Source organism: Symphalangus syndactylus, chromosome 13 (assembly GCF_028878055.3).
Source record: "Symphalangus syndactylus isolate Jambi chromosome 13, NHGRI_mSymSyn1-v2.1_pri, whole genome shotgun sequence".
In the NCBI taxonomy this organism is placed as follows: Eukaryota; Metazoa; Chordata; class Mammalia; order Primates; family Hylobatidae; genus Symphalangus; species Symphalangus syndactylus.
In genome coordinates this window covers 124,782,777-124,806,818 of record NC_072435.2, presented here as the reverse complement: position 1 = coordinate 124,806,818, position 24,042 = coordinate 124,782,777, and the positions used below count along the sequence as shown (strand labels likewise).

The following is a 24,042-nucleotide window of genomic DNA, read 5'->3' as shown; positions in this document are numbered from 1 at the left end:
GGTGTTTTAGACATGAAGTCCTTGCCCATGCCTATGTCCTGAATGGTATTGCCTAGGTTTTCTTGTAGGATTTTAATGGTTTTAGGTCTAACATGTAAGTCTTTAATCCATCTTGAATTAATTTTTGTATAAGGTGTAAGGAAGGGATCCAGTTTCAGCTTTCTACATATGGCTAGCCAGTTTTCCCAGCACCATTTATTAAATAGGGAATCCTTTCCCCATGTCTTATTTTTGTCAGGTTTGTCAAAGATCAGATAGTTGTAGATATGCAGCATTATTTCTGAGGGCTCTGTTCTGTTCCATCGATCTATGTCTCTGTTGTAGTACCAGTACCCTGCTGTTTTGGTTACTGTAGCCTTGTAGTATAGTTTGAAGTCAGGTAGCATGATGCCTCCACATGCTGGAAACTCTTGCTGTAAGTGGGTCCCTGGTCTTCTGTCAAGATCAATGTCTTTGGAATGTCAGAGCCAAGAATGCCCCAAGCCAAGTATTGCTCTCCTTCTACAGAGAGCACCCAGCCTGGCCCTTGCCCACCGAGAAGGAGATGACTCTTATCTCTGCCCCCAATACTTACTTTGCTTTCTTCCTGTCTCCTTTCTGGTCTTTACTCAAAGGACACATTTTCAGTGGGGTTTTCACTGGCCGACAGGTCTACAGCTACAAACTCTCCACCCTAGAACACTTTAGCACCCTTCACTGCTTTATTTTTCTCCTTAGCACCTGTTGCTAATAGTTCTTTTTAAATGTATCTTATTACTGATTGTCATTTTTCCCCCAGTGTGTAAGCGCGGTGAAGGCAGACATTTTTGTTTCCATTTTGTTTCCTCCTGTATCTCCAGAGCCCAGATGTAATCCTGGCTCATAGTTGGTTCTCGGGAGGTTTTTATTAAAATAGTGAGTGAATCTCTAACTATTTGAAATGGGAGTGTTGCTGAACACCAGGGATTCAGCCTAGGTCCAGTTGCTCCCTGGACAGAAAGCCAATCACTGAGACATTGAGTATTGCCAGGGAAGAAGGCTCTATTGCTGGTGACATCAGCTGAGAGACAGAAGGCAAATCTCAAATCCGTCTCTCCAACTGACTGAAGTTAGTGGTTTCTATGGGAATTGGTCAACAAGCAGCAGGTGGCCAGATGAGGGTTCTGTTGTCTTGATGTCCAGATGCCCTGATCTTGAAAGTTCAGTTCCATGATACTCTCTGGGAGAAAAGTTGGGCGGTTTCAGAAAGAAGACCTATAGAGTAGAAGTAAAAACATTTGGCTCAGAAGAAAAAAGAAAACCATGTCAATTAATACATCATTACATCATCTTCTCTCAATAGCAATAGCACAAAGATTGCAAAGCCTTGGGACTATGGGATACTTCACACAGTAGAATCAAGGTGGCTTCTCCCTTCACACTTACAGCAAGAAGAGATTCAGGGCTTCCTTGGGTCACAAGGAAGAGAGTTTTTCCTTTATTCTCTAAGCTAGCACTGTTCACCAGGACCTTCTGTGATGACAGGGATGTTCTGAACCTGTGCAGACCAATATGTCAGCCCCCAGCCACTGTGGCTTCTGAGCATTCCTAGTCTCCCAATGTATCTGGTGCAACACAGGAAGTAAATCTTTAATCTTACTTAATTTTTTTTTCTTTGAGACGGAGTTTTGCTCTTGTTGCCCAGGCTGGAGTGCAATGGCATGATCTCGGCTCGCCTCAACCTCTGCCTCCCGGGTTCAAGTGATTTTCCTGCCTCAGCCTCCTGAGTAGCTGGAATTACAGGCATGTGCCACCATACCTGGCTAATTTTTTATATTTTTAGTAGAGACAGGGTTTCTCCATGTTGGTCAGGATGGTCTCGAGCTCCCGACCTGAGGTGATCCGTCCGCCTTGGCCTCCCAAAGTGCTGAGATTACAGGCATGAGCCACCATGCCTGGCCACTTAATTTTAATTAATTTAAAATTATAGAGCCACATGTGACTAGCAGCTACTACCTTGGACAACACGGGTATAAACCCTACGTGGGCTCAAAGCCTGAGGATTCTGCCTGTCCTTCCCAACTTTTCATACATTCACCCCAGAATGCATCCAGGCAGGCCTCACTAATATACCCAATCTTTGTCACTGTTAGAGTCCTCATTTGCAAGCAACAGAGAGCAACTCTGACTGATTTATGCAGAAATTGAACTTATTCAATTTATAAAAGGATATTGACTAGGATGAATCTCCAAGAGGGGTGAAAAACCAGGTAAAGAGGCTATGGAACCAGGAATGATGTCAGAGATACAGCAGACTTTTCTAGCCCTGACACTGCCACCCCCCTCCACCAGCAGCAAAACACAGGCATCTTGAAGAGTGCCAGGGACCCCTGACTGCTGGTCAAGACCTCCGTGCCCCCAGGGATGGTACCCTTACTGGGTACACGCATTAAATATGTAATGCTGGACTGCAAGTACATCACGAGGTTGTGTTTGAAATGCACATTTTGGACAGCATTTCCGTTAGCCTAGTAAAGATTACTGTCTAGCATTGCTAGATATTAAGCAAAGAACCCTCCAGCTCAAAGCAACCGGCAAAGCTAGGCTTTTGTTGAGAGACTGAGAGGGAGGGAGGTTTTCATAATCAGTTATCATCCACCTTGGAAGATGAAATCAAAACAGCCATTCAGAAACGATGGGTGGATTTCTTCTTGGTAAGAAGCACTCATTTCTACCTGTTCTCCATGGAGTGCAAGGATAATAGAACAACTCCTTCTCTGGGCACCGGATGCCCACCCATCAGGCACTCACAGCGATCGGTGCAAATGAGAAGCAGTCGTCAGAACGCACATTCTCTGGCCGGGCTGAGGAGTCTCACTTAGCAGGTGTTCTATTTTCTGGGGCTGCTGTAACAAATTGCCACAAACTTAGGTCACTTTCCACAGCAGACAATTGTTCTCTCACAGTTCCAGAGGCCAGAAATCCAAATCAAGGTGTAGGCAGGGCCATACTCCTTCCAGAGGCTCTGGGAAAGGATCCTCCCTGCCTCCCCCCATCTCCTGGTGGCTGCATCCCCTGGCTTGCAGCCCCATCCCTCTTCCTCCCCTGCTCCCTGTAGGTTTTGTCACTTCCCTATGTATCCTTCTGGAGGTTTTAAGTCAAATACAGTGGCATAGTCTTACTTTCCTCTGCACTGTGGCATTCTATGCACAGATTCCTGAAGGACTCCCTCTGCACACATAAACCCTTTCACTACTGAGTCAGCGGGAGAGCCAGGGGTCCTGAAGGTGGCAGGGGGCTGCATCTGGAGGCTGAGGGCAGCGACAACCTAGAAAGCAATGGAGAAGAATCCCCATCAGCTGGGTTGGTTTTCACAGTGGTAGCTGGGCACACAGGCCCTCCTGTATTGCTTCTGACTTTTCTACTTTGGAATCTGCCCTGGCAATCTCTCCATGTGAGTAGGGAGAGCACCAGCTGGCTTCTTTTCATAGCTGTGTTGCAATCCAGAGCTCACTGCAGGTGCTTGTTCAGCCAGTGCCCAGTGACTCTGATGGAGGGTCATGGGCCCGTGGTGTGCAGCGTGGCCCTCAGGCTGATCTGTGCCAACAAGGAGAGGCTGGGCAGAGCCAGGGGGCTGAGCCACAGAGCACATCCGTGGTCCTTCCCCTGGCAGCCACTCTCCCCCTCCTCTCCTTACTTAGGCACCTCACGGAGAGGGGGGTGATTTTTCGTGCATTGTGGGTGCTTCTGGGGCAGTGTGTTATGTTTTCACTTGCTGGTATATAGTTTGCTTTATAATTATTCATACAACCCATTTATATATCTGATGTTCATTGGTATATATGTTATATTTCACAAACAAATCAGAAAATTTTGTAAAAGGCTTAAGCGTGACTCAGTCAAGGTTAATGGGAATCAAAAAGCTTCATGGTCCAAAGAAATGAATCTCTAACAGGGAACTTTCTCAATGGTTGGGAGGGAGGGTAGACAGGTAGTGGAGCTGGCTGTTTTCCTCCCTTGCCCCTGACTCTCACGTCACAGCATATGGGGAATCCTCAGAATCTGTGAGCATCTTCAGGAAGCAGACAGAGTTAAGTGCACCAGAGATTAATTGAGGACTGCAGTTGTGAAGAATAAAGAAAAGATGGAGCAGGAGTAGGCAGGCTGAGCTTCAGGACGCGATGCAGGTCTGGTCCCTGGGAAAGGAGGATGGGAAGGAGGGAGAACCGGGCAGGAAGTGCCTGACTGCAGGAAGCACTGGGAATCCTCGGGCAGCCAAGCAGGAAGTGCTGCCACAGAGGTTGCCCATAAAGGAGCCTTGCATGGAGTCCCAGCAGCCACCCTGCACCTTGGCCGTGCTTGGACACTGACCAGGTGGCTTCTGAAGGCCCCTGAGGTCAGAAGCTGTGGTGAATGACTCTCCTTCTGGCAACTCCCTCTAGAAGGGATATTTAAATAGCGTTCCTCCATGGCTGCCACCCTACACTGCCACATAGATGTCATCAGACTACACCCACAGGTAGAGAGAGGGTGTATTAGTCCGTTTTCATGCTGCTGATAAAGTCATAACCAAAACTGGGAACAAAAAGATGTTTAATTGGACTTACAGTTCCACATGGCTGGGGAGGCCTCGGAATCATGGCAGGAGGCGAAAGGTACTTCTTACAAGGTGGAGGCAAGAGAAAAATGAGGAGGAAGCAAAAGCGGAAACCCCGGATAAACCCATCAGATCTCGTGAGATTTATTCACTATCACGAGACTAGCACGGAAAAGACCAGCCCCCGTGATTCAGTTACCTCCCACTGGCTCCTTCTCGCAACATGCAGGAATCCTGGGAGATACAATTCAAGTTGAGATTCGGTGTGGACACAGCCAAACCATATCAGAGGGTGACTGCATGAATTGGATGTTTGCTACGTGCAGGCAAAAGTCTAAGGAGTTTGTATATATTAACTCATTTACTATTCAAACCACCCAATGAAGTTGGTACCATGATCCCCATCCCCATTTTGCAGAGGAGGGAACCAAGGCACAGAGAAGTTAAGTGACTTGTCCAAGGTCACACAGCCAGAGAGTGAAGGAGCTGGAACAATGTTAACCCAGGACATCCAGATCCAGAGCCTAGCAATGCCTCCGCTTTATCTAGAAGGAAAAACTCACATGGCCCTTCGGGCCTGGGGTCTCTTCCTCCCGCAGAAGCTCTGAACACCTCCTCTTGGTGTCTTTTAACACTATTGTGTTTTCTCCATCCCTATTTAAAAGGACTTAATTGTGTTTATGTTCGGTGATAGTAGTTTTCCATCTCTGGTAATAGTACAAAGTTGTGTTTTTTACATAAAACAAGAAATTGATTATTGAAGTCTAGTTAATAGCATGCAGTCTAGAGCCTCGAGGGGTAAACAGATGTTTGCAACTTCCTTTGAAATGAATCACAAAAGAAGATGAATAGAGAGCTGGGAAGTGGACAGATATGCGATAGAGCAAACACAGCAGAATGTTACTTACAGAAGCGAGGCAGTGGGTATATGAGTGGGTACTGTATAATTTATCTTTCTCTTTGGTTAACATTTTTCATAATAAAGTCTTGAAAAAATTAATCAAAATATTGAGAACTCGAGACAATGTGTGGGTATGGCAGTAATTCTGCATGTAGATTGAGCACTGCTGAAATTTGGGAAATACTGCATACATCTGAGTGTGTCTACATAAGAGCCAGGGAGAGCTTCCCCAGAATTGGCAGAGGAGATAGAAGAGTCTGAATGAACCAAGCAGCTCATTACGTTCCCTGGCACCTGAGCCAACCACAGCCTCTGGGGAGGATTCACCTGAGCCGACTCATCGCCCTCCTGCTGAACATCACAGCTACAACCTAAACAGGACCAGGGACATCGTCTGCAAGCATGTTGTCTACTATCCAAGACTTTGAGATCTGAGTCATCTTCCCAAACCCAGGAATGCAACCAAGAAACCAGGTCAGAAAATAAAGCAGGCAGCCTGTCTCGGGCCCACCTGCCAAAATCAGGAGGCAAATGAAACTTTCAGGAAGTTTTCTAGGTGCCACATAGTGAACATGGGGCAGCCAGTGATGCTCAGCACGTGGGTGGTGTTTGTTTAGGAGAGACAGCACGTGAGCACCAAATGCTGGGAGATGGGAATATTCTGCAGCAACAAGAAATTAATCTAGTCTTAAGAAATAACTGCCTTACCAGTTGGTAAGCACAAAAACGCTGCCACATACTTGTAGATGAACTCTGCCTAATAGCCACTGAGCACATGCTATGGATATACTACTCCGATTCCATTTCACAAATTCCAGCCATAAGGATTTCTGCCCTATCTGAGGACCACCTGTATTGTTACCAATACTTGTATTGATGCATTCGTCTTTATCTCATCATTAGCAGTAATGCCATGAAACCATAAGAAGCTGGCATTCATTATGTGCATTAGTTATGAACATATGTTCATTATATGCATTAGCTATGAACATAGTTCATAACTAATGCATAACATAATGAATGCCAGCTTCTTATGAATAAGGATTGTTCCAACCATATTAAGTCATTGAACATCACAGTAACCCTAAAATGCAAGTATTGTTATTATCCCGGTTTTACAAATGAGGAGACTAAGGCAAGGAGAGATTAAGCAACTTGCTCAACTATAGCCACAGGGCTACTGTGAGGCTTTGAACCCACGCATCCAGCTCCAGAGCCTGTCTCAGAATCTGCACTAAACTTCCTCATGCTCATCCACCTTCAAAGTCATGGTGTGCACCACCAGCCACCTTGTCTATGAGCTGAGAAACACTCCAGTGAGGTCACCAGAAGTCAGACAAGCTCTTGCTCTCATGGTCCAACAACCTGCTGCCCTCTTTGAGATGTTGGTGGGACTTCTTTCCCTAGAAGTCGGAAAAAAGTCACAGATATCTATGTGCAAAGCCAAGGAAAACTTCCTACTCAGGAACTTGCAGAGAGTGCCTTGGCAGAAGCAGGTGAACTGAAGCAGTTTGATAGATGGTCTCTAGTGAAAGAGTTGGTGGTCCTATGGGTCAATAAATATTGAGTGGGAATAAGTCTTAAGCAGAAGTCCCAGAATGCCTTGTGCTTCACAGCCTGCCAGGGTGACCATGAAACCAGAGGGGAAGCCCAGCACATATAATGCAGGAAGCTTTCTTTCCAGAAAAATGTTAGAATGAAGGGCCCATGAAGCATTTGGCAAAAGAGCCAGTGGTGTGATAACTCAACATTATTTTTCATTGTTATCAAGTCAAGAACTATCTTCTAGAATCACTATGCATGGTTGAGCAGGTTGTGCACTGCAGGAGTTGGGCAGAAGGCCGCCAATCACGCAGATGTCCAAGTCTGGAAGCAGCAGCTCTCACTCCTTCTTTCTGAAGGACACCTTGGAGCAATGACCTGGGTCAAGCTTGGGCACCCTCTACCAACAGGATCCACTGGGGCAGGGGCCAACAATGGCCATTTCCTATTACCTAGGAGATTACAAGCATGGAAAAGGCTGTAGATGACCTCCTGAATGTAGGTGAACCATCCTGTGGTTGCTTTATGCTGATTGCAATCACACAGACAGAAGGTCAGGCTGAGGGTTGATGAAGAGAGGAAAGCCAAGCAGAGGAAGGCTGACTCATTCCCATGCATATGGAAGAGAAATATGTTTTGTCTGTGATGTTTTCAGAAGCATCTTCTTCCCTCTCAGGCACACAGGCTTGTTCTGCCTCTCCCACCCTACCGCACCTCCAGGACTTGGTGAATGAAAATGCACTCTTGTTTGCTCATCTGTCCACATTGAAAGCAATGGATTTTCTTCCTCTTCTTTCCTCTTGTGGCCTGCCTTTGGTCACTGTGAGGCAATAGCAGTGACCCCGATGTGATGACTCACTGCCCTCTGTGGACTAAGATGGGTGGAAGGTCTGTGTGTGATGTAGGGACCTTCAGGGATAGAATATTCTACTTAGAGCCACAGATGTCAGTAGGGACATAACCGTCCCCACACTATGTAAGTGTCTGGCACATTTTCAGGAGTGATTATTTTTTGCAAGGATCAAGGCATATTCTTGCACTTCATCGTCATAAGTCAGAGGCACCAAATGCCCTGCAATGTCCAGGACAGGCTCTTGTGACAAAGAATTGTCCTGTGTTCTGGTCAGATACAGTGGCTCACACCTGTAATCCTAGCACTTTGGGAGGCTGAAGCAGGAGGATCACTTGAGTCCATGAGTTCCAGACCAGCCTGGGCAACATGGTGAAACTCCATCTCTACAAATATAAAAAAAAAAAAATTAGCCAGGTGTGGTGGTGCACACCTGTAGTCCCAGCTACTCAGGAGGATGAGGTGGGGGTATTGCTTGAGCCCAGGAGGTCAAGGCTTCAGTGAACTGTGATTGTGCCACTGCACTTCAGCCTGGGTGACAGAGTGAGACTGTCTCAAAAAAATTGTTCTGTGTCATTCACAACTTGTAAATGTCCCATCAAACTAGAGGGGAAAGCTGTAGTTATCTGCAATGTAATTTAATATGCAGAACCATGAATTTTTCACAAATGTAAACTCAGGGTTAATCAGGGAATATTTTGTCTTTGTTATAACTTTATAGAGAGTTATTCCCCACACTGGAAAATGTCTTCAGCAGCTACTAAGTGTCAACCTGCATTCAATTTGCAGCATTTACAATGACTATGAAGAGACGTTTTCTCCCGTGGTCATGCTCAAACGGCATGTTGAAGTATATATCATTAAATTACAAATGCATTTTACTTGATTCGATATCCAGTTAGAGCATTATATTAATCTTAATAAAATTACCTTGTATGTACGTGACATTATCTGTGAATTCCATTTCAGCGTTGTAAAAGGGGAGCTTTAAAACATTCATTTAGCAATGGAGATATCATATCTGATAGGACTGAGAACCACTGCTTTCAGAACCTTTCTGTTTGTTTTTCTCTTGTTATGGTTTCAGAAATTTGGTGCCATTTCATCTTTCCTATTAGAACTCTTGCACATGAATTCTCACTTTTATCCATTCATTTGTCACCTCTTTCTTGTGTGCCTACTATAGGCCAAGCACTGTTCTAGGTGATACAGTAGATAAACAAAATGGCTAAGGTCTTGCCTGCCATCTCAATTAGTCAGGATCAGTTAGGGGATGCTGAGGTAACAAACAGCACCAGAATCTCAGCATCCTTCCACAACATGCCTCTATTGTTTAGGCAAAGATAGCAGTGGTGACTGTCCAGGACAGGCATTCCCCATACAGTGACAGCTCAGCATCCCAGGTGGCCTTCATATTGAGGCACATACATCGTGGGCCTCCTGGGCAGGAGAAGGAGACAAGAAGAGTGTGCACTGGCTCTTAAGTGTTTCCAATCAGAGGTGACACCCATCACTTCTACTCCCACATCATTGGCCAGAGCACGCCACCTGCCCATACCACACTTAAGAAGGCAGAGCACGCCCTCCTCCAATCTGTCCAAGAAGGGGAGAGAAGTGGGAGGAGATCTGTGTCTGGTCATTCTCAACCTTCTCCCAAGCCCACAGACGTCTTTCAGGTATGGTGACTGCACCTGCCAATGGCAGTTTCCATTGTATTCATCAGAGTATAACCAAGAGACAGAATCTGCATCAGTCATTTGTACAGAGAGATTTTAGCATAAAGATGGTTAACTAGGCCAGGCATGGTGGCTCACGCCTGTAATCCCAACACTTTGGGAGGCGGAGGTGGGCAGACCACGAGGTCAGGAGGGGAAACAGAGGCCTGGGTGACACCCTGGAACCTGATGCATAAAGCAGCCACCATCCCGGGTGCTGAAGGAACAAAGAGTAGGTTGGAATTATCCCAACTTGGAAGCTTATAGATACCCTGTGGGTCTGGGAGCCCCCTCCAAGGAGAGCTTGCTGCTCAGCTGTTGCTGGCTCCTCCAAATCTGGGCATGGAAGCCAGACCTCCGAGGTGGGGACATGGGCTGGCTGATGGTATTGTCCGTGAGGGAGTGAAATGAGGCTGGTTCTGCAAGTGCTGGAGAAACTGTGAACTGGATCCAGTTGCTGCTGTGGGAAGGAACTGATGCTATGGGATGAAGCATTACTGCCCTAATGCTCATTGGAACAGCAAGAAGACAAGGAGCCCAGGAAGAAGAGATGAAGGAGCAAATCCCTGGTCTTCCCCTAGCCTGGAGGCCTCCTTCTAATTTCCCTCACTGGAAGAGCCTACAAGAAAACAGCTGGTAAATCAAACATATGCTGATTTTGTAGGGTCACAAAACAGCATGGAAGGGTGGATTTGGAGCTCAGAGACAGTAACTGCCTTCCACGATGTTTACTTTTATAAATGTGCTGATATGTATGCCTCCTGTGTCTCATTTCTACAAAACAAAAATCAGTAATTGTTGTTGCCCTATGCTGCCACACTCTGCTTCTGGGTGTGTGAGCAATGCAGCCTCTATCTTCCCAGGACCATAGCCTTGATTCTGCAAAAGTTTTAAGGGCTGTAAATAGGAAAGTGGACATTTGGGCCAAATATGAAGCATGTATTAACTTCATCTTCACTTCTGCAGCTGGTTCAGGGTCGAGAATATTTTATGATCCCAACGAAAAGAAAAAGATCTTCAGTAGTTTTCAAAAGTGGATTGTGGGTTTTGTTTCCAAGGAGTATTAGGCTTAGAGAAAGTTTTAGCAAAAGGAGAAACAAAATTCAACACCTGGTAGCAGAAGAAACATCAGTCCATTTAGAGATTTTTTTTGAGGTTTCCAGTTTTTCCTCTTTATTTTTGTCCATACGTGTGTGTATGTGTGTGCGTGTGTGTGTGTGTGCATGTGTGTTGTGTGTGTGCGTGTGTGTGCATTGTGTGAGCACATGTGTATGCATGTGCCTGCATGTGTGTGTGTGCATATGCCAGTGTGTGTGAGTTTATGTGTGCATTGCATGTACGCATATGCCTGCATGTGTGTGTGCATGTGTGCATATGCCAGCGTGAGTGTGCATGCATGTGTGCATTGTGTGTGTATGCATGTGCCTGCATGTGCTTGTGTGCATGCATACATATACGAATGCATGTGTGTGCATGTGTGTGTACACATGTGTGTGCATGTGTATGTGTGTGATTAAAGGTAAGGCTCAGAAAGAGAAGAGTGAGTCTCTGCATACGCAAGACTCACTTGCCAGTTCACTGGCCTGATTCATGAATGCAGCCTCTGTTTCCTTTCCTTTGTGCTCCTTGGGGATTAGAAAGGTATCAACAGCACACAGGGAAATGGACGAAAAAAATACCCAGGCAAGGGTCATCTCTGCCACCTTCTCCATCTCACCCCCCAAGTGTCTAGGCTGTCATAGACCTGGCTTGTTTCCATTTTCATTCCATTCCATGAAGAGAGAGAGAGAGAAAAAAAAAAACAGCAGCTTTGAATCACAAATTTTATCATCTACACAGAGAAGCGGGGGATTATGAATCATGGAGTCCAAAAGACTGGTGGTTTCTCTCTATTTTCAAAAATATTGTTTGCATCTAATTGTTTTTATTTATAGTCAGAAATACGTAAAGGACCTGGGTTGCTGTCAGCGTTTTTCCTCCTATTTTCCACGATTCCACTATCAGTACAAATGCCATTGTCCCTGAAATATATGATAAATGAACTGTCACAGCCTAGGCAGAAAAAATTTTAAAAAACAGCATGAGGTAATGAAACAAGCAACTACCTTGGAGTGAGAAAGCCTCCGCCAGAAAGCCCGCCTTCCAACCCTAGATCTGCAGCTCAGTAACTAAGCAACCTCGGGAAACGTAGAGTGTAGCTCTGACTATGAGGAATTTCAGTTTCCTCTTGCGGACAGTTCTCTAACCTGGAATGCTGGATTTGGAGCCAGCTGGGGTTGATTCTTTTCTTGCTTGGTGCTCACATTTCCAGGGGCTGCAAATTCAAGTGCTGGTGGCAAGACAAGAGGGAATGGTGGGGACTCCAGTAACTGGAGACCATTGAGCTGGTCCTACCAGCTACCAAAAGCCGTGGTGGCACATGTCTTCCCAACTCTGCATTCAGTGACTTTGGGTTGGCGGCATGAAATCACAAGTGTTTATACTACAGGAATTGGCAAATCAACAAATGCTCGAGGCAAAGAAGCTGCATGGGGCTGTTTGTTGGAGGCTCGGCCAGGATGAACCAATGGGCCATGGGCACTGCAGAGCTTAGATCCCTGCCATTAACTGGCACTGCAAAGCTTAGACCCCTGCCATCAACTGGTGCCACGGAGCTTCAATCCCTGTCGCCGACTGCACTGCAGAGCTTAGATCCCTGCCACCGCCTGGCGCTGCAAAGCTTAGACCCTGCCATCAACTGGTGCCACAGAGCTTAGATCCCTGCCTTGACTGGCACTGCAGAGCTTCAATCCCTGCCACAGACCCCCAGACAGCTGTCCTTTCCTCAGTGCCTCCCCCTAGGATTTGACCCTGAGCATTTGAATTCCATTTCATTTAGGTTTAGTTTTAAATTGACCTTTTCGCTTTGCATAGAAGAAAGTTACTGGCCAAGGGAGTCTTAGATGATAGTTTTCTTAACTAATGAGACTTTTTACATCAGGAGACCTCTACAGAACCAGCAAGATGGCGTATCCAAGTCACTTAGCCTCAGCTGCCTCATCTGTCAGACATGGGCAATACCTTCATTCACTCAAGAGAAAAATTATTGAGGCCTTATTATATGTCAAGCATTGCTGGAAGATAGAATTGGCCTGGATGATTTTTTAAAGTAACTTTGTCCTCGGAAAGACAGAAAGTTAAGTTCTGCACATTCACTGCCATCCTCAGCTGACTGCACTGCATCAGTCAGACATAAAAACCCACAGCGGAGATTCTCTGAACTGACCTCAGATCACCGTGAGGCATGGCCTGGCAGCCAACCCGTCAGCCTCTCAGATGCTCTCCAAGTCTTCTGCAACTTGCTAGGGTCACCTTGACCTTCAATGACCTAATTAAAGTGAGTTTGGCCATGCACGGTGGCTCACACCTATAATCCCAGCACTTGGGAAGGCCAAGGCAGGTGGATCACCTGAGGTCAGGAGTTACCAGCCTGGCTAACATGGTGAAACCCTGTCTCTACTAAAAATACAAAAAATTAGCCAGGGGTGGTGGTAGGTGCCTGTAATTCCAGATACTCAGGAGGCTGAGGCAGGAGAATTGCTTGAACCGGAGACGTGGAGGTTGCAGTGAGCCAAGATCGTGCCACTGCACTCTAGCCTGGGTGACAGAGCGAGACTCTGTCTCAATAAAAAAAGATAATAAAATTAAATAAAAAATAAATAAAGTGGGTTTCACTCCCACTTTTAATGGAATGCAACATCTGTCCTTCCCAGGATGTTGCAGATTTCTGCCAAGGTGGGACTGAACATAGAAGAAGGTTTTCTGACCTGCATCTGCTGAGGATTCCTGTGTTCCTTCATTTTCCTGCAGACTGCACAGAGCCATCTGGAGGTGGAACTGTGCTGATGTTCAACATGGCCACCCGTGTGAACAGCAGTTGCTGTTAGTAGGCTGAAGGGTCCACATGTGGCTCCTCAGTCTGGCCTGGGTTTCCCATGACACAGAGGCTGGCTTCTGTGAGGGGGCATCTGAAGGGCTCGTGTTCCAGGAGCATAGGTGGAAGGTCTTTTTGTGACCTGGCACCAGAAAGCTCAGACTTCTGTCAAATTCTATTGGCTGAGTGCAGGGGGCCAAAGGAAAACTTCTTTGCCCTCTGAAGTTTTGCTGAAAAATCAACTCAAAAAACGCAGGTTAATAGGATAAATGGCGTAAAAATTAGTCAGCATGCATGGAGAGAAAATCGCGGAGTTGTTACCCCAACCTGACGCAATAAGGTGTACAGACGGTTATATACCTTTCTTCTTAGGGGAAAGGAAGATGGGAGAATGTGGATGATTTTAGAGGGTTAGTAAATGATTTTTAGAGAAATTCAGTGGGCTTGAGGAATGGACAGTGGCCTGGGGCAAAGTCTGTAGGGCCTGCACAGCAGGAAATGCTTTGTGACAAAAGTCTATCCGGCTGTGTTGACAGATTTCCATCTTTCTTCCTGCAATATGAATTCAATGGATAAAAACTCAGAGAAGGCACCAGAGGCCATTGTTTTCTTCCTGTGGGGTCCAGACTTTAGACAGAAAAGAGAACCTCAGAGAACTTTATCCTGTGCTTTAAGGGAGACAGAGGATTAAGAGAGGGTAGGAGGGTGATGGTTGGAAGGTCAGAGAGACCTTGAGACTGCTTCTTCAGTTCAGCATGTCAAGGGCACATATTTTGAGATGTTGTTTTCTGAGCCTCAACACAAGCAACTCACTAAGGCCAGCCCAGATTCCAGGCGAGGGCATTAGACTCCACCTCTCCAGTGGAGACGTAATAAGGTCACTTTGGAGAGGACGTGAGCAGGCAGGAGAGACTGTTGTGGCCATCTTTGGAAAATGCAGTCTACCACATATGTTCACCTCCCAGAGTCTCAAGGTTCTTTATCTAGAAGAAATGGAGATGTGATAACACCAACCTCACAGGGCTGTTGTGAAGAACAATGGAGTTAGTGGAATTAAAATACTGCCTTATCTTACTGTAAGACTCATTTCTTGGTAGAGACCCTAGGAAAAAAGGTATCTGTGCCCGAGTAGGTTGGCACGAGGACATTTGTCACTGCATGGTTTGAAAAAGCAAAATACATGAGAATGCAAGCTCTGTGATCCATCTCATCATCATCATCACTATCATTCTTATGGATTTTGGTGCCCAGTTGTTCCAGCACCACTTACTGAAAAGGCTGTCAAAGACTTTGGCTTCATTGAGTTGCCTTCACTCCTTTGTCAACGATCAGTTGGCCACATTTATGCAGGTCTGTTTCTGGGCTGTCTTTTCTGGCCTATTCCTCAATTTACCTATTCCTTCAGCAATACCACATTGTCCTGGCTATTCCGGTTTTCCAGGCAGTCTTGAACTTGAGTCATGTCAGTCCTCTGATGTTATTCTTCTGGGTTGCATCCTCACAAAAACTAACTTGAAGTGGGCCACAGAACTAAATGTAAAAATGCAAAACGATAAAATTCCTGGAAGATAACACAGGAGAAATTCTAGATATCATCGTGTTTGGTGATGACTTTCCAGATACAACACCAAAGGTGTGATCCATGAAAGAAAGAATTGATTACCTGGACTTTATTAAAATTAAACACTTCTGCATGTGCAGTTTTTGTTTGTGAATACAAGCTTTCAACTTGAAGGGAACCAGAATGTTACCCAAAAATATGTGTTTTTGACATAAGAATTATGTTGAGTTAAACGTGATTAATAAGAAACAAAGGCAGGAAAAGTTCTGTCTACCCTCTCCTTTTCTACCTAAATGGATGATATAAATTCTCCTTTACTGGAGATAACTCTAGACTATGATTAGCCCGGAGTTGACACAGAAAAATTCTGCAGACAAACCTTTCTCCATTAGTTTCCGCCATATATTTACCTTTCTGTAGTTTCTCAACCATTGGAGGCCTAAGGCCATTCCTTTCTCCTGTTATTTCTCTATAAAATTATTGTTCTTTGTGGAAGATGCTACATACACTCAGATTTTAGTCATCTCTTGAATTACTCATTCCTAAGTTTCTTCTATGGATATAGGCGATGTAGATGTTCATAAACATGTTTGTTTGTTTAAGAAAGAAAAAGAAACATACAGAAGAATGTGCATGCATTTAGACAGTCCCCTCATCTGTCTAACAGAGTCATAAAAGCTGTGTCATGGGGCTTACACGAATACATTTACAAACAGGGCTGAGAATACTGGTTCTCAGCCAGGGGTGCTCTTGCTGCCCAGGGGTTCTTTAGCAATGTCTGGAGACACTGTTGGTCGTCACCAATGGAGAGAGGGATGCTACTGGCATCCGGAGGTGGAGGCCAGGGGTGCTGCTCAGCAGCCTACACTGCCCTGGATAGCCTCCTACAGCAAAGAACTCTCCAGCCCCAAATGTGGACAGGGCAGGGGCAGAGAAACCCTGGCCAGGACCAGCGCCTGGCATGTGGCGAGAGCGGCTTGGGTGGCTTGTTATTAAAATGATTTCCTATCAGACTGCTCATCGGTGACTGTGAGAAGACAACTGAGGTCTTATGACCCAGGCCACATGGTGGATGGTTTTGAGGACAAAGAAAAGAGAACATTCACTGAATGCATTATTTCCTCTGACCCAGGAAAGGACTGAAAGTGGAAATGTGAGGTTGTGTAAAAATGTTCTGTTTTCATTTAAAAATAACAGAGCTTCCTGGGAATTTGAATTTCTGATTTTAGAAGAAAACAGGCTATAGAATATAGACTATATATGGAATCTTCTGGTATAGATGATTCCAAAAACACCAGAATATCCCTGTTCCATGTCATAACTAAGAGGCTCCCTGTGGCTGACAGGGAAAGAGACTCAGACTTTCTTCCAGAAAGCGCTGTCTCTCAGCCTCAAGGAGTGCTGGTAGCAGACAGCCCCCAGCGCTTAGCTCCTTGGGGTCCCTGTGTTTTGAGCTGAGTCCTGCTCTTTTTCAGGTAGCCCCAGCTATTGACAAAGATGGTGGTTCAAGGGTCTGGCCACTTTCACCAAAGTGGGGCTCCTCCCTGAACACCCAGGCTTTGCTCCAGACCCCTCCGGTGAGTTGGCAGAAATGTTGCTGGGTCTTCCTCTTGATCCAAGAGCTCCCGCTGCCATCCTGGGTCCTTCCCTTCCTCCTTCACAGATATTACGGCCTAATGGACCTTCTGTCTCAGCCTCTGCTCCCCAGAGACCTCACGAGCCCACTGTGGCATGTGAGGCACACGAGGGCCGACTCTGGACCCAGAAGGGCCTGGATTCCAATCCCAGATCCAAGGCATCCTAGCTGTGTGAACTTCAGCAAGTCACTAATCTCATCGTGCCTCAGTTTCTCATCTGCACAATGGGGATTGTAATAATGCTTACCTTGCTGGGTTACTGTCAGAATCAAACAACTCAGTGCATGTGCACACCTGGGAAGGCTGCCAGATAGACAGTTGTCCTCGACGGCAGCTTTAACACCTCTGATCTATGAAGCCCCCACCAGGAGCTGGCTGTCCCCTGGGTTCCCAGCTAGCCTCCTCTCCCTGCAGGCTGGCAACTTCCTCCTGGAATAAGAAAGCAGGCTCTAGGGACTGAACGGCTGACTGTATTTGCCTGCACAGTTGATTGCAGTTTCCTAGGGTTCGCATAAAAAAAATACCAAGGAGCAGGTGGCTTACACAACGGAGCTTCATTTTCTCACAGTTGCAGATGCTGGAAGTCAGAGATTAGGTGCGTGCAGGTTTGGTTTCTCCCTGGCCTGTGGGCAGCTGCTTCTCACTGTGTTCTCCCGTGACTGTTCCCCTGTGCATCCCTGGTGTCTCTCTGCCCTGTGTGCCCTGATGCCCCGATCTCTTCTTCTTAAAAGGAAACCAGGCCGGGCACGGTGGCTCACACCTACAATCCCAGCACTTTGGGAGGCCAAGGCAGGCAGATCACCTGAGGTCAGGAGTTTGAGACCAGCCTGGCCAACATGGCAAAACCCCATCTCTACTAAAAATACAAAAATTAGCCGGTGTGTGGTGATGCTCACCTGTAGTTCCAGCTACTTGGGAGGCTGAGGCAGGAGAACCGCTTGAACCTGGGAGGCAGAGGTTGCAGTGAGCCAAGATCGCACCACTTCACTCCACTCCAGCCTGGGTGACAGAGTGAGGCTCTGTCTCAAAAAAAAAAAAAAAAAAAAAACAGGCATATTGTGTTAGGGGCCCATGTTAGTGACCTCATTTTTACTTAAGCACCCCTATAAAGACCCTGCCTCCAAATACAGTCAGATTCATTTGAATTTTTTTTCCATGTGAAGACATTTTATCTATTCAACTTTTTTTAAATTTTATTATTATTATACTTTAAGTTTTAGGGTACATGTGCACAACATGCAGGTTTGTTACATATGTATACATGTGCCATGTTGGTGTGCTGCACCCATTAACTTGTCATTTAGCATTAGGTATATCTCCTAATGCTGTCCCTCCCCACTCCCCCAACCCCACAACAGTCCCCAGTGTGCGATGTTCCCGTTCCTGTGTCCATGTGTTCTCATTGTTCAATTCCCACCTATGAGTGAGAACATGCGGTGTTTGGTTTTTTGTCCTTGCAATCGTTTGCTGAGAGTGATGGTTTCCAGTTTCATCCACGTCCCTACAAAGGACATGGACTCATCATTTTTATTATTGTTATTATTATACTTTAGGTTTCAGGGTACATGTGCACAATGTGCAGGTTTGTTACATATGTATCCATGTGCCATGTTGGTTTGCTGAACCCATTAACTCGTCATTTAGCATTAGGTATATCTCCTAATGCTGTCCCTCCCGCCTCCCCCCACCCCACCACAGTCCCCAGAGTGTGATGTTCCCCTTCCTGTGTCCATGAGTTCTTATAGTTCAATTCCCACCTATGAGTGAGAACATGCAGTGTTTGGTTTTTTGTCTTTGCGATAGTTTACTGAGAATGATGTTTTCCAGCTTCATCCATGTCCCTACAAAGGACACAAACTCATCCTTTTTTATGGCTGCATAGCATTCCATGGTGTATATGTGCCACATTTTCTTAATCCAGTCTATCGTTGTTGGACATTTAGGTTGGTTCCAAGTCTTTGCTATTGTGAATAGTGCCGCAATAAACATACGTGTGCATGTGTCTTTATAGCAGCATGATTTATAATCCTTTGGGTATATACCCAGTAATGGGATGGCTGGGTCAAATGGTATTTCTAGTTCTAGATCCCTGAGGAATCGCCACACCAACTTCCACGATGGTTGAACTAGTTTACAGTCCCACCAACAGTGTAAAAGTGTTCCTATTTCTCCACATCCTCTCCAGCACCTGTTGTTTCCTGACTTTTTAATGATGGCCATTGTAACTGGTGTGAGATGGTATCTCATTGTGGTTTTGATTTGCATTTCTCTGATGGCCAGTGATGATGAGCATTTTTGCATGTGTTTTTTGGCTGCATAAACGTCTTCTTTTGGGAAGCGTCTGTTCATATCCTTCATCTACTTTTTGATGGGATTGTTTGTTTTTTTCTTGTAAATTTGTTTGAGTTCATTGTAGATTCTGGATATTAGCCCTTTGTCAGATGAGTAGGTTGCAAAAATTTTCTCCCATTTTGTAGGTTGCCTGTTCACTCTGATGGTGGATTTCTTTTGCTGTGCAGAAGCTCTTGAGTTTAATTAGATCCCATTTGTCAATTTTGGCTTTTGTTGCCATTGCTTTTGGTGTTTTAGACATGAAGTCCTTGCCCATGCCTATGTCCTGAATGGTATTGCCTAGGTTTTCTTCTAGGGTTTTTATGGTTTTAGATCTAACATGTAAGTCTTTAATCCATCTTGAATTAATTTTTGTATAAGGTGTAAGGAAGGGATCCAGTTTCAGCTTTCTACATATGGCTAGGCAGTTTTCCCAGCACCATTTATTAAATAGGGAATCCTTTCCCCATGTCTTATTTTTGTCAGGTTTGTCAAAGATCAGATAGTTGTAGATATGCAGCATTATTTCTGAGGGCTCTGTTCTGTTCCATTGGTGTATATCTCTGTTTTGGTACCAGTATCATGCTGTTTTGGTTACTGTAGCCTTGTAGTATAGTTTGAAGTCAGGTAGCGTGATGCCTCCAGCTTCGTTCTTTTGGTTTAGGATTGACTTGGTGATGCAGGCTCTTTTTTCGGTTCCATATGAACTTTAAAGTGGTTTTTCCAGTTCTGTGAAGAAAGTCATTGGTAGCTTGATGGGGATGGCATTGAATCTATAAATGACCTTGGGCAGTATGGCCATTTTCACGATATTGATTCTTCCTACCCATGAGCGTGGAATGTTCTTCCATTTGTTTGTGTCCTCTTTTATTTCACTGAGCAGTGGTTTGTAGTTCTCCTTGAAGAGGTCCTTCACGTCCCTTGTAAGTTGGATTCCTAGGTATTTTATTTTCTTTGAAGCAATTGTGAATGGGAGTTCACTCATGATTTGGCTCTCTGTTTGTCTGTTATTGGTGTATAGGAATGCTTGTGATTTTTGCACATTGATTTTGTATCCTGAGACTTTGCTGAAGTTGCTTATCAGCTTGAGGAGATTTTGGGCTGAGACAATGGGGTTTTCTAGATATACAATCATGTCATCTGCAAACAGAATTTAGGGAGGGAACCAAATTCAGCCCACAATAGGCTCAAGTTGCCTCTTTTTCCCTCTGTACATGGAGCAACCCTGCTGACCCGAAGCCCATCTGCAGCATGTCCCTGCGCGTCCTCCTCCAGTCCAGTAAATGCATTTGAAACTGTGTCCAGCATGTCCTCCAGGGCGTCCATTTGAAACTGTGTCCAGCATGTCCTCCAGGGCGTCCATTTGAGACTTGCTTATCTCTTGGCAGAAAAGCATGTGCTGTTCATTAACAGATACACCTGAGTTAGGGGAAGTTGTTTTCCAATAAATAAGCCTAGTATAATGAGCTAAAGTTCTCCTCTGATTAGCCCAGTGTGGCAAGCCCCTCATAGCTATAGGACAGTGAGCGTCAATGTTCTTACCTGGAAAATGGGGATAAGGGTACCGATCTAATAGAAATTTTGTGAGGATTAAGTGGAATAAGTTATCGACATTCAGTATAGTACCTTGCATGTAGCAAACAATATTAGCCACTACTATTATTGTTACCACTATTATTAATGTTATCTTTTTGTTTTTGAGACACAGTTTTGCTCTTGTTGCCCAGGCTGGAGTAAAATGGCGCGAGTCGCAGCTCACTGCAACCTCCGCCTCCTGAGTTCAAGCGATTCTCCTGCCTCAGTCTCCCAAGTAGCTAGGATTACAGGCGCCGCCACCACGCCTGGCTAATTTTTTTGTATTTTTAGTAGAGACGGGGCTTCACCATGTTGACCGGGCTGGTCGCGAACTCCTGACCTCAGGTGATCCACATTTTTAATCCAAGACACAGACTAAGCACAAAAAGGTGCTACCTAACTTGAGAACTAGATGCAAGCATTCCTGTAGGATGTCTACTTCTGCAAAGTTTGAGGGGGAAAAAAAGACAGAATTTCAACAACTGTAGCTGTAGCTCTTGAACAAAAAAAAAAAAGGAAAGAGAGAAATATTAGAACATAAATTTAACCAAGAATGTTGGTGATATTTAAATAAGATTTAAATTCATACAGCATTTAAACAGAAAAGAAGGAAATGGCATTAAATTCACATAAGTGCCGGATTATGCATACCAGAGTCAGAAATATTAACTATATCCCTATAACGGAACAGTGCGACTGGCTGGAAATGGATTATGAAAGGGGTTCAAGAGTTTTAATAGATGACCCCTTCAAACCATCAGCATTGTAACGTGGTAGTTAATAAATTATTTGACATGTACAGTTAGTCATATTTTAATGAGAAGTAATGAACAGGTCTTGCCGGCTCACCTAGACCGTTACCTTTCTCCAGTTCATCTCCCAGAGGGGGAGTTTGGAATGTCTAACAATCTAATGCAATGAACAGAACTATGAAGGGAGGGATGGATATCAGAATGCTGGAAGAAGTTCTGCTCCATCCAGCTGTTGCAGGAACACATCTCAGACTGCCTCTCCAGACCAGGATGGAGTTGGGGCCAGGTCCGCTCATGGGGGACCAGGCTTGTGTCTTCCTAAGCTCACCTAGGCTCAGGAACCTGGGTCCCCAGAGCCTATGTGAGCTTAGGTAAGATCCCCAGAGCCCAGGTGAGGATAGGTAAGGTCCCCAGAGCCCAGGTGAGGATAGGTAAGATCCCCAGAGCCCAGGTGAGGATAGGTAAGATCCCCAGAGCCCAGGTGAGGATAGGTAAGGTCCCCAGAGCCCAGGTGAGGATAGGTAAGATCTCCAGAGACCAGGTGAGGATAGGTAAGATCCCCAGAGCCCAGGTGAGGATAGGTAAGATCCCCAGAGCCCAGGTGAGGATAGGTAAGATCTCCAGAGCCCAGTTGAGGATAGGTAAGATCCCCAGAGCCCAGGTGAGGATAGGTAAGATCCCCAGAGCCCAGGTGAGGATAGGTAAGGTCCTCAGAGCCCAGGTGAGGATAGGTAAGGTCCTCAGAGCCCAGGTGAGGATAGGTAAGGTCCCCAGAGCCCAGGTGAGGATAGGTAAGGTCCTCAGAGCCCAGGTGAGGATAGGTAAGGTCCTCAGAGCCCAGGTGAGCTTATATAAGGTCCTCAGAGACCATGTGAGTTTAGGAAGGGTCCCCAGAGTCCAGGGGAACTTAGGCAAGGTCTCCAGAGGCCAAGTGAGCTGAAGTAAGGTCCCCAGAGCCCGGATGAACTGAGGTAGGATTCCCAGAGCCCAGGTGAGCATAAGTAAGGACTTCAGAGACCAGCCTGATGGAATATCATAATGGCATCTTCGGTTGTGTTCATTAGACAATGACATTCTATATTTGCCTAGGAGACACACAGGAATTTTCTTCCCTTTCATAAAGCAATGTACTCTTTCCGAATTGTCTTGGAAACACACAGCTCCCTCCCTTTCTGTTTTCTCCACTTTTGGGTGGAGACATGACTCGAGAGAAACATTTCTCTATTAGAAGAGTGGTGAGATAGACCATAAATAAAGCTGGTCAATGCTGGGGTCAAAAAGACACTGTGGGGTGGGCAGGACTGGAAACCTCGGTGCCACTCTGCCCCAACAGGGCCAAGTTAGATTGGAGGCCCCACTTCGCCACTGTCTAAATTATCAAGCAATGCTAGAAATCTAAATTTCTAAAGTGAAATCGTCAAAGTTTTGAATGTTGGCTCAATTTTCTCTATTCTGCAACCCGTTTTCTTTTTTTTTTTTTTTTTTTTTTTTCAGACAGGGTCTCACTCTGTCACCCAGGCTGGAGTGCAGTGGCACAATCTTGGCTCACTGCAACTTCCACCTCCCGGGTTCATGCAATTCTCCTGCCTCAGCCTTCTGAGTAGCTAGGACTACAGGTGCATGCCACCATGCCTGGCTAATTTTTGTTACATTTTTAGTAGAGATGGGGTTTTGCCATGTTGGCCAGGCTGGTCTCGAACTCCTCAGGTGTTCCTCCTCCGTGGCCTCCCCACGTTCTGGGATTACAGGTGTGAGCCTGCGCCCAGCCCCTTTCTTTCTTTTGTGAAGTCAGCTCACCTATGAGGATTCAGCCTGAGTTAGAAACGGAAGACTTGAGAGAGAACAAGCCTCCTATTAAAGACACCCTGGCCCCTGAAGCAAGAAATGTGGCCAGGCCGCAGATGAGAGTAAAGCCACCGGAGCGTGTGCCATTCAGCTTTTCAAGCAGATTGAAAGACTTTTGTTGGTGGCAGATACTGAACACACAAGCACCTCCCACTCATAACCGGACCTGGGCCCACGTTTCTCCTCAGCGCCATGGATCACCCTGGAGACTGCAGCTCATAGCGGTTGCTCTCATAGATTGACTGCCTCATCGTGAAGGTGAAAGAGGCCTGCATAGGAAATGCCCTTTACAGTGTTTGAACAGCCAAGTAATTTCTGCCGTGCTTTTCCTCACACCCCTTTAAGTGCTAAAAGGAGGTTTTTATCCTCTAAAAAGGCAGACTGCAAGAGAGTCCTCAGGCAGGAGAGACAGCTGTCCTGGAGCAGGAGGCCACAGGTGCCCACTTGGGCTGAATCTGGTCTATGCCCCTTCCCTGCCCCCTGTGTCCTGGTGAAAAGTTATGTGATATCTCTGGGCTCTGGTTCCTCACCTGTGAAATGAGGACAGTAACAGTGCCTGCTGGGGTGGCTGTGAGCACTAGGTGAGATGAGCAGGAAGCGTGTTCAGCCTCCAACCCTGACACGTGTTAGGGGCTCAACAAGCAGGGGTCCTAGCCTCTTACATCCCCCTCTAAGCTTAACCAGCAAGGCCCCCGTCAGGGAGGATGCCCTGGTCAGGTAGGACGCCCCGGTCTGGGAGGACACCCCAGTCAGGGAAGACACCTCAGTCAGGGAGGAAGCCCCGGTCAGGGAGGACACCTTGGTCAGAGAGGACACCTTGGTCAGAGAGGACACTGTGGTCATAGAGGACACCCTGGTCAGGTAG

The 24,042-nt window shown here is 45.9% G+C and overlaps 1 protein-coding gene and 1 long non-coding RNA gene across 5 annotated transcripts in view; one reads left to right on the top strand and one right to left on the bottom strand.

The window, feature by feature from the left end:
* Positions 1-24,042, top strand: part of TMEM132D (transmembrane protein 132D) — an 835,610-nt gene that overhangs the window by 795,749 nt on the left and 15,819 nt on the right. The window lies entirely within an intron of this gene.
* Positions 1,001-20,743, bottom strand: LOC129459919 (uncharacterized). 2 transcript variants are annotated; one of them, XR_008650097.2, is made up of 5 exons: positions 20,548-20,743; positions 17,571-17,697; positions 3,141-3,286; positions 2,770-2,864; positions 1,001-1,233 (listed from the first exon to the last, which is right to left on the bottom strand). It is a non-coding gene; the product is annotated as an uncharacterized lncRNA (long non-coding RNA). The 2 variants fall into 2 exon arrangements; XR_008650095.1 differs by lacking the exons at positions 17,571-17,697; positions 20,548-20,743 and adding an exon at positions 13,370-15,135.